Raw genomic sequence first — 10,890 nt, 5'->3', positions numbered from 1 at the left:
CCGAGGCCTAGGTGATTGCGTGGGTGGCCATCCGAGGCCTGACTTGGAACGCGCAGATTCCCCTACCTGGCGCGCCAACTGTCGGTATTTCGTATGAGCACCGGCAAGTAAATTTATAGTAATGCACGTTAGGCTCGAATGGTGTGCTAAAGGATACAAGATTTATACTGGTTCGGGCCGAATGTCCCTACGACCTGTTTGTTGCTGCTCGTGTTATTAGCACCGGGAACGGTCTATAGTAAGGGGTACAAATGATCGAGAGAGGGACCGGTCCCAAGTCTCTGATGGAAGGGTTGAAAGGAGGTCAAGCGCTTCGTAGCAACTTGATTGTGTGTATGTGTGTCTTCCTGTTTGGTTCCCAGTCTGTCCTTTTGATGGAGGAAGTGCATCCCCTTTTATAGAGGAAGGGGCTGGCTCTTACAAGGGCGAGGGTTTAGGATGTATACTCTACTTAGTCTTGTGGCTCACGTCTACCTAGCTTCGTTCTTTATTCTGATGAGTACGAAGGAAGATAAGCGCCTACAATACTGTTGATGTCTCTATAGAATGTCAGGTTGATTATAGAATGCTGCCCTACGTAGGGTGTGGGCTGTAGTACAGTGGTTTTGACTTATTGGCCTCTCACAGCCTTGCTCCGCACGCCTTCTGGTTCCTGTGAGTCTTCGTCGGAGGGACGAGGGGTCAGGGTCCAGAGTGACGCTGTGGTCAAGGCCTTCTGACTTGGCGGACCTGAGGGGTCGAGAAGCGGGTGCCGCTCCCTCGGGTCCATAGCGTGGTGATAGATTGTCCGTCGTGCATGGAGATAGTAAATCCTTTTCTGGAGCGTAGCGGTTGTCGTATATCTTCGTCGAGTTCCGTGTCCTAGGGCTGAAGGCTGCGCCTACAACTCTATAGGGTGAGGAGCACGCACCTGTACAACCTTTCGGGCTCTACGGTGCCCGGAAGGGTCTAAAGCACCTGTCCTGTCATCCCCTGGCAGTACTTTTCCTGCCAGGGCACAGGGTATGGTCCTTGGAGCCACGATTGACCCAAACGTCTTGTCCTGCCCCGTACCTATCATCTTGAGGGAACGGGGAGAAGTTGTCAGGTAAGATGAATCCGGTCTTCAGACATGGAGCAAGGTGAGGCTCGTTCCTTGCCGTCGGGCGAAACGGAGACCAATCCCTATCTTTAGGGCGAGACCGTCCCCGCCCCTCTAGGGTCGGGCGAGGCGGAATCTATCCCTCAGCCCTCGGGCGAGACCGAGCCTGCCCTAAAGGCGTTGGGTGAGACGAAGATTAGCCCTGAGCCCTCGGGCGAGGCAGAGCCACCTCAAAGGCGTCGGGCGAGGCTGAGACTAACCCTGAGCCCTCGGGTGTCCAGAAGTTTTTAACGTTCGGTGGTTTTTGGTTCCACCTTCTGGGGTACCCCGGTATTAGGTCCCCGACAGGCCCCTTTGTAGCGTGAATAAATAAACAAAACTTTGCCATATTGCACTTCTCCACGTAATGAATATGTATGGTTATTAGTGCATTTCAATCAAATAAATAAACTGTGACATTGGGTCTCAGGTGTACTCATCCCACAACACCATGTTCCGGACATCGGCATGTAAATAGAAGTATATAATTAAAACAAAAGAAATTATACTATACATGCATAAAAACATGTCGGTTCACCACATACTGTCTGCTAGTGCATTCATGCTGTCGTGGAATCAAGTATTCTCCATCATACATTAGATAAAAATACGCTGTTTTAAATTACAGCCAGACCATATTAAATAAACTAAATTAAATGGTTTCTTCATATCATATCAAGTCCCATGTTATGATTGCCTATGCTAATCAACCTACTGCAGCGCTCTGGTCAAATAAAATAACCAAAATGTCACAAATACGTAGACTTAGCTAGTTCAAATAAGCTCAGTCATATTCATCCATCATCCTAATTTCTAATTAATTTGGATAAAATGTCAATTATGCCCCATGTAGACCCTCCAAATGCTATGCATCACGGCTAACTTAAATCTAGCTCCTTAGTTAGACTGCACTCATATAAGGTTATGTCTAGCTTTAACAAACCAAATCAAATCAAATTAAATAGCATAGTGCATGTGAACCCTTGGTCAAATACCATATCATGAGCATGTACGTCAACTTTGATAAAACAAATCAACTCCATGTGTCACGCCTAGGTTTGGTGCAACAACATATCTTCTTGAATCTTGACGAGATAATTATCTTGTCTTTGCCCATACAAAATATTGCGCCGTACGTTGAGTATATTTATAAATGTCAAACCATGACCTCCATGATTCAACAAGACTATGTCAAATTTAGTCTTCAAGATAAGCCTTGTCCATATATGATACAATGCACTATACATCATTCAAGAAATGATCATGCCCAAGTGCAAAATATACATATGCATCCATCCGCGACTACAAGACTGAAGACTTTATTTTCTTTTGTAGTTTGTAATAGGAAGCCATATGATGTAATCTTATTTTTTATGTACTCATGTTGGAACTCTTAATTAGGGGTGTTCTCTTCGGAGATGTAATTAACATAATTTTTTTTGCAAATATAAGAATTATGGAAGTATGGACTTGTAATACCTGTTCTATTTCTTTTATCCCAATTAAATTTAACCAAAACCAAATTTGTCTCTACTGACACGGAGGCGGGTCATAGCTGCCCATTTCCCCGCCATCACTTTCGCACGGAGACACTCACTTTGAGGTAATAGACCTCTCGAGCGCTTACCAAGCCATTCTAGGCCGGCTATGCTATGCAAAATTTATGGCTGTCCCTAACTACGCTTACCTCAAGCTCAATCTTTCTGGTCCTCGAGGGATCATCACCGTGATCGGTGATCTGCACTAGGCGCACTCTTGCGAGGAGGAAAACCTTAACATCACGGCAGCCATGAGTCGAGCCTCAGAGCTCTGAACCATCTAGGCCACCATGATCGAGATTGCACCCAAATCCAGCATGAGGAAGGAGTCGGCGGGAGCCTTCAAACCTACAGAGGACACCAAAGCGATGCAGGTCGATCCCGAAGACATCAACAAAACCGTTTAGATCGGTTGTGGCCTCTCTAATTGACAAGAGCGTGAGCTCATCGACTTCTTACTCTAAAATCAGGACATCTTCGTATGAAAACCTTCCGACATGCCAGGAATCCCAAGGCAGGTCGTCGAGCACATCCTCGATATCTTACCCGGAGCCAAATCGGTCAAACAACGCCTCCACCACTTCGACGATGAAAGATGGAAGGGCATTGGAGAAGAGATCGTCAGGCTCCTAGCAGCAGGGTTCATCAAGGAAGTCTTTCATCCTGAATGGATCACCAATCTAGTCCTAGTCCAGAAGAAGAATGGGACTTGGAGGATTTGCGTGGACTACACCAACCTAAGCAAGGCATGCCCAAAGGTACCTTACCCGCTACCGTGAATCGACCACGGGTTGTGAAACCCTATGCTTCCTGGATGCATATTCGGAGTATCACCAAATCATGATAAAGGAGGCCGACTAGCTCGCAACCTCCTTCATCTCCCCATTTAGCGCCTACTGCTATGTCACCATGTCATTTAGGCTTGAGAATGTGAGATCAACCTACCAAAAATGCATGAACCAATGTCTCAATGAGCTCATCGAGGAAGTTGTGGAAGTCTACATCAATGACATCGTCGTAAAGTTAAGAAGGCTGACCAGCTAGTCAGCAACATGGAGATCGCCTTCACTTGCCTTAGAGAGTTCAGGATCAAGCTCATCCTTGAAAAGTGTGTATTCGAGGTCCCCAAGGGAAAGCGCCTCAGGTTCATCATCTCTAAGCAGGGTATCGAAGCCAACCTAGAGAAGATCACAACAATCAAGAATTTGGGCCCCATCACAAACCTGAAGGGAGTCTAGAAGCTCATGGGATGCCTAGCCTCTCTTAGCCACTTCATCTCATGACTAGGGGAGCATGGCATGCCACTATACAAGCTCCTAAAAAAGGTCGATCAGTTTACCCGGATGGCCAAAGCATAGGAGGCCTTCGAGAAGCTCAAAGCATTCCTAGCAATGACTCCTACCCTGGTTTCGCCCAAAAAGGGGGAACCACTCCTCCTCTACATTGCCGCAACCACTTAGGTGGTCAGCGTGGCACTTGTGGTTGAGGGAGAAGAGAGCGGCCACTCCCACAAGATCTAGAGGCTAGTGTACTTCATCAGCAAGGTTCTCTTAGACACTAAGGTGGGTTATCCGCAAATCCAGAAGCTTATTTATGTTATCTTCATTGCCAAACGAAAGCTACTACATTACTTTGAGGGACACCCCATCGTGGTCATGGCATTGGCCTCGCTTGGAGACGTGGTCTAGAATTATGATGCCATTGGCCGCGTGGCCAAATGGGCAACCGAGCTCATGGTCTACCACATTACATATGTCCCAAGAACGGCGATCAAATCACAAGTCCTCATGGACTTCATCGCTGAATGGACCAAAGTACAGATGACCCTACCCCAACCCGCTAGGAATACTAGACACTGTATTTTGATGGGTCCCTCATGGCCATGGGCGCAGGGGCTGAGGTCATCCTAATCTCCTTAACAGGAAACCGCATGGAGTACGCCATCCGACTCCACTTCCAGGCCACCAATAACATCATAGAATATGAAGCCCTCATCCATGGCCTCAATATTGCCTTCGAGCTTGGCGCTCTCCGCCTCTTCATTAGAGGAGACTCGGAGCTAGTTAGCAGCCAGGTCATGAAAGAAGCCTCATGTCGCAACGACAAGATGGTGGCTTACTGCGACAAGGTCTAGAAACTCAAAGAAAGATTCGACGGGCTAGAACTCCAACACATCCTCAGACAAGATAACCTAGCCACCGACTTCTTAGCCAAAATTGCATCAAGTCGGGGACCTACCCCCAGAGAGTGTTCGTTAACAACGTGCATGAACCGATAGTGCGAGCACTCTAGCCACATGACCGAACAATGGGCGTGGCCGGCAAGGCAAAGCCCGCCATGCTGGTTGAACACCATCACAACCCGAGGGCCGCATGCCCTCCCGACCTGATGATGATCGATCGAGTAGCGATGGACACCACATTGGATTGGATCGCATCCTTCATAGAATACTTAGCGTAGGGGAATTTACTTGATGACCTAATGGAAGCATGGCGCCTAGCAAGACGCTGCAAATCATACATGGTCATAGGAAAAATCCTTTATAAGCGCATCACCTCAAGAATTCTCTAGAGATGCATCTCACAAGAGGAGGGGCAGTGACTCCAACGAGAGGCCCACACGGGGATCCTGTCTTGTGGTGGATCCAAACCACCAAGGACATGCACAAGCTGACGCTGCCCTGGGAAGGACCCTTCATCATCACCAAAATCATCCGCCCAAGATCTACACCAACTCATGGAACATTAAGCAGCTACGCAGATTCTATCCTTAGTCTCACTTCCTAAACGTACATAAACTCCCCTGCCATCACAATTTTGCAAACTAACCTTTTTACAAAAAAGATCATAGACAGGAAGGGTCCCAGCAGAACAAGACGAAGAGAAAGGAGCAAAGAAGCAAAAGGTGGAGTGCACGTAAGACCTACACCCCTCTTGTCCATTCCTTTAATTCCCTATGCACTTTTTCCTTACTTCATGTGTGAGCAGTCATCATTAAGTCATGTCGTGACCCAAGTTGCCGTGAGCCCTTAGGACCGCGTGTAGAGTGACTCGCCACATCCACGCCCTCGCGTCGTATCTAGGTCCATCTCTTTGGCCAGTCCTTAGAAGGCTCAAGGCCATAAAGGGATAGGGGCAGGAAGGAGATGGCCCCCTGTGGCTCTAATCGGTGGTGCGGAGCTACATGACCATCTCTCTCTCTATGTTTGAGTCATCAGCTTTGAAGTCGCTCGGGTTGACCCCCTCTAGAGGAGGCATCTTGCCCTCTGACTGCTGCGGAGGTAGTCGAGGACCGATGGGTTTGATGACCAATGATTTATGAGATGTCTCTCGATGAGGCATAACTGAACTCCCATCAATTGGGAAGGATATCAGGTCCCACTAAAATTACTCATTGGCCCCGACGAGGTGCACTGCTCTAACCATGTGGTTATGATGGACATGCCTCTCCCCACGTGGGGTGAAACCAAAATTGCCTAAAAAGGCCACCGTGACCCTCCAAGGTCGCTAGGGATCCTAAAGGAAATGGAGCTCAGTCCCTATGATGAGCTCCTTTCAGGATCCTAGATCCACGACCTAAAGCTGGCAGACCAGCAAAGGTCAGTGACCCCTCACAGATGGTCATTCAGGTGCCCAGGGTTGCGATGATGCCTTCTTTACAAGGCAAAGACAAAACCCATGTAAAAATAACCAGCCGCGGTTCAAGCGCGCACGGTCTGGTCCCGCTCAAGCCTAAGTGACAACTTTTGTCCAGAGGGAAACACACCATGATCGTGCTGACGCTCAAGAATGAGGTCATAACCAGTTGGCAAATAGGAAGACTTTGGCCCAATAAAGTCAAAGCACAAATGAGGCAAGGGCTTTCAAGCTGAGGACGACCTCTCCATTCCGCTAGAAGGAAGGTCGACAACCCGCACGAAAGTCCCAACCTCAGTAATAAAGCCTTGCAATCGGACCTCAAAGCCTAAGGGCTCGGCACAACCTTGAGGAAGGGATACAAAGTTTGAAAATTAGATCTCATGGGTATGGGCATTACAAGCGTGCCCAAGCCGCTAAGGCAAGAAAGGGAAAAGCCCAATGCCACTTCAAGGATGACACCATAAGGGGTGCGACCTATGAGCATGGTCGGACAAGGTGGAAAAGAACACCTTAAAGACCTCCTCATAGCATCACAACCCCCGAAGCTAAAGCACGCAGGGACGAGAGAAGGGATAAGCGCCCCCCGACATGAAAACATCTTGCCATGTCATCATGATGCCATGATGGGGCACAGTGTTGAACAATGCCTTGGATCCATCATTTGGTGGACAATGATCAACGTACGTTCTCTCTGAAGAACTGACTTGCTGCCTGCACATGCTAATGGCCCACGGTACAGGGGCAAACCTTCCCTCGATCAATGGCCATCACAGGTACCCAAGCCACTCAGACATAGGTAAAACCAAGGCCACATGATCATAGAGCCAACCTCCATGGCATCTCATCCTTTCCCGCTCGCAAGTCTCCTTCTAGCACTAGTTGTTGAAGGGGCACTACCGGCCTCCAGCCATCACAAACAAGCCCTAGTTGGGAGCGTAATGGAAACCGCATGATTTCTGAAACATCCTCAATTTTCCTTGAAGGGAAAATCCACATAATGAATTTTAATATGATAAAACCAAGAACTGATTCCATCATATTATCATATTTTAGTCGATGTCATAGTCATACATCGTAAGATTACAAGAATATAAGATATTATCTCACTAGGGGACACACCTATTATAGAGTTAATGTAGCGGAAGACTTTCGAGTGAAGGATCCTCCTTCACAGGCATCATCAGAGTTGGCGTAGTGCAGCGTAGATTCCATCTCCGAACCAAACTTGAGCGTAGGCATGAGACCTCCTAATCCTTCTAAAGTCAGCATCTCTGAGAAGCAGGAAATCTGCACACCGCCAGATGTGTGCAGGCCATGGTCAGCACCGATGAGCTTTAGTGGAAAAGATAAACAAGGCATCTAGCGATCCTAATATTTGGCTGTGGTTTGCATTCTTAGCGCATGAGAAGTAAATAACTTTAGTAATATAATAATAACATCCAATTTTTAACACATTCACCACCACACCATCCATATCCATCCACCAACCATCCATCCCAAACCATCTCCACACCACCACACCATATCTCATGTCGCACACTCAGGTCGACAGGCCAACTCCCTCTTGGCCTTGTCTCAGCGGCCCGCAGCCCCCAAGGCTCACGACCGGAAAATACCCCAAACCCTAGAGGGAGGAAAGAAGGACTCATCTCCTATCTAGTTTAAGCAAAACCTAGTAAAGGTCCATAGCCGACAAGTCAGCATATGTATCGATCGATCAACCATACACGCTGTAGAGGTTTCACACACCCACAAGATTAGCCATCCACAGAGCCATGTATCTCCTAGGCAGAATTCCGATCGCTTGCTAGCCTAGAACGATGCCACCCTACCTCTCAGCCCTAGAACATCCCAAGTCTAGTCTGGGATGGCTAATACTGTGAGTCGTAGACAGAGCTAGGGCCCACTGGATGTCAAGAGCTGGGTCCACAAGGCTTCCTAAAGTCTTGGAAGGATGTGGGGAAAACCGCGCGCCCCGAACCTCCTTGCACACGTTCGCCTAGCAGTAGTGGCATTGTTCTACCAAGTAGTCCGACTGTCCTGCACCATATAGGGCGAGTGGGATGTAAAGGATTCCCGGTGAATCTGAGTACTAGTAAGTCCTTAGGGATGACTAAGCCAGAATGTCTTCATTAGGGTTTCCATTTCACGTGCCACCACAACACCTCTACCCTGGGCTCCACCTCTCTGAGGTTCACACCCAAGGACACCTCCAATTACCAGTTAACTGCCACATGTATTCCATATCCAAGTGCCTAGGTAGCACCACATGGCAAGACTCGCCCTAGGCTCATCGTTATTCCAGCTCGGTTGACTCAACCCTCACTCTCCACGTACCCAAGACACACACAGCACGCTCACACACCACCAAGTCCAGCACCCATAGCCAAACCCTTCCCAGGGGGTTCACCACCAGCATCACATCCCCGATATAATGCGAAGTGGAGTTAATAATAAGTATAGTGGTGTAATATGCAAGCAAGCAGGCAAGTAAGCATATATAAGCGAGCGAATGCGCAAAGCAGGGTGACATAGTAGAGTGGGTTGCATCAGGGTAATAATGGCTTAGGTAGTAGCATGCATCAAAGTACTATCAAAGGAATAATTATAAAGCGCTAGCAGTTCTAGATATTATGCAATGTCTAATAGGATTCTCTAAAAGAGGGTGCTGCCATGACACCTGTGATGTAGAGGTAGTAGTGGTACAATTATCCATTCGTTGGTGTTCCATTAGCGGGTCACCTCCTCCTGCATTGACTCCATTCCACAGTCCTTATCGTCGTCCATGTTCTCTTGGTCCAATTGTCAGCTACTCCACGAAGCGACACGCAAGGCAAGAGAGCACTCAACACTTGAAAAGACGACAAGACGTAGGAAAATCCAATAACACCAGTGAGGTAATAAGAGATACACGGCTTAGCCCTCTCGGTGGTTGTCCGATTTCCTCGGGCCAAAGAATCACAAGTGGTGGTTTGCTGAACACAAGCTTAAGTCATGGCCAAGCCAGTATGGCTTTACGATAAATTGTTTAAGCTAGAGCTTATCCAGAGCAAACACCATGGCTCATGATCTTTCGATCCGGTGTCATGGAATTGACGGGGATTGGAAGTCAGGCCCCAAGAAACAAGAATGACAGGGTTCGGCTCTTATAGCCTTATCCCACAAGTCACAATTGGACACGAGTAGCAAACAAGTATGATTAACACTATTTTGACTTGGCTCCAACGTACTTCAGCTCGCCTGCTATGGTAGAATGTGGTAGCGCAAAGAGATTGGACATCAATGGTTCCCCTCGATCCACACGACACAATAACGTCGGGAGCTAAGAAGAGGGTCGCTCAACACGGCAAAAGATGCGGGGGTTAGCTAGGCACATCCATGTCATGTTCTCAGACACATCTTCGGAAAGATGGTTTTTGACGGTCGATCGGGTCGATACACATGGGTTCGAGGTACAACTTAGACCATAGCTTCGCTAACCCAAAGGGCATAGTCTGGTCTTTGATCCAATCATCATGGGCAAGATGAAATCGAACAGAGCAGGCTAACGGTGCAACAAGAGCAAGCACAACAAGGGACAATGTCTACTTCTTCCAACACTCGTGCCACGACGAAAGACAGGGCATTGGAAGGAAGCGACAAACACCAAGTGCGCAAACCACTCGTAGGGTACCCAACTTAGGTGCACTAGCACTAAGGCTTCTCTCTAATTCATAGCGGTGTGGTTGTCACTGTAGGAATCAAAGAAATGCGATGGTCATACCAGGTACAAGCATATGGGGGTTTGAGCACGAAGAGGCAAGTAAAAGCAAAAGAGTGGCGTAGCTCCATGGTCATGGCGAAGCAAACTCGCGGCCATAAGCTACACCAACAAGTTGGCATCTATCGTTCCATGTTTGTTATCTCCCAGGTCATCTCCCATAGGCTAGGTCGCAAAGGGCTTGATGTGAGCGGGTGATATCCGCATCGATATCGATATCAAATCCATCGCGACCATGTCCTAGGGCCGAAGGTAGGAGTTAACACTCATAGTTTTATGAAGTTGATTAAGAGCGAGGGGTCAAGTTACACTCGGCATCATGGTCATGGCGAGACGGATCCCGTGATCATAGCGTCCGAACGAGGTACGATCCCTCAGCCAGCTCGAAGGCTCGACACACAGGCAACAACACAGCGATAAAAACCAAACACGACTGAAAAACGCAACAACTCAACACGGCTGCAGAGTAGCACATTCCATAGCGAGGGGGGATGGGTAGACCTACACAAGGGCATGGTGCAGACAGATATAGATAGATCAAGATCACGTATTGTAAGTGTACGAACGAGTATAAGATTGCGCAGGAAGGGGCTTTCGTCGGTGGGGAATGGCGTTCGACTAGAATTCAACTTCGCAGCAAAGATGTGGATGGCCAGGGGCGGTTGTAACTTGTCCCGGAGGGTGGTGGCTTCTTCTGGCCAGCTAAGGCCAGTTACGGCCTGCTGTGGCTAGCTGTGGCTTGCTATGGCTCGCTGTGGCTTGGCTACGGCTAGCTACACGTGGCTATGGTTGGCCAAAGGTTGGCTATGGCTAGCCTGGGCATGGTAGCAACTG

This window comes from Miscanthus floridulus, unplaced genomic scaffold (genome assembly GCF_019320115.1).
Source record: "Miscanthus floridulus cultivar M001 unplaced genomic scaffold, ASM1932011v1 os_2659_1, whole genome shotgun sequence".
NCBI lineage: Eukaryota > Viridiplantae > Streptophyta > Magnoliopsida > Poales > Poaceae > Miscanthus > Miscanthus floridulus.
This window is presented reverse-complemented; position numbering follows the sequence as displayed.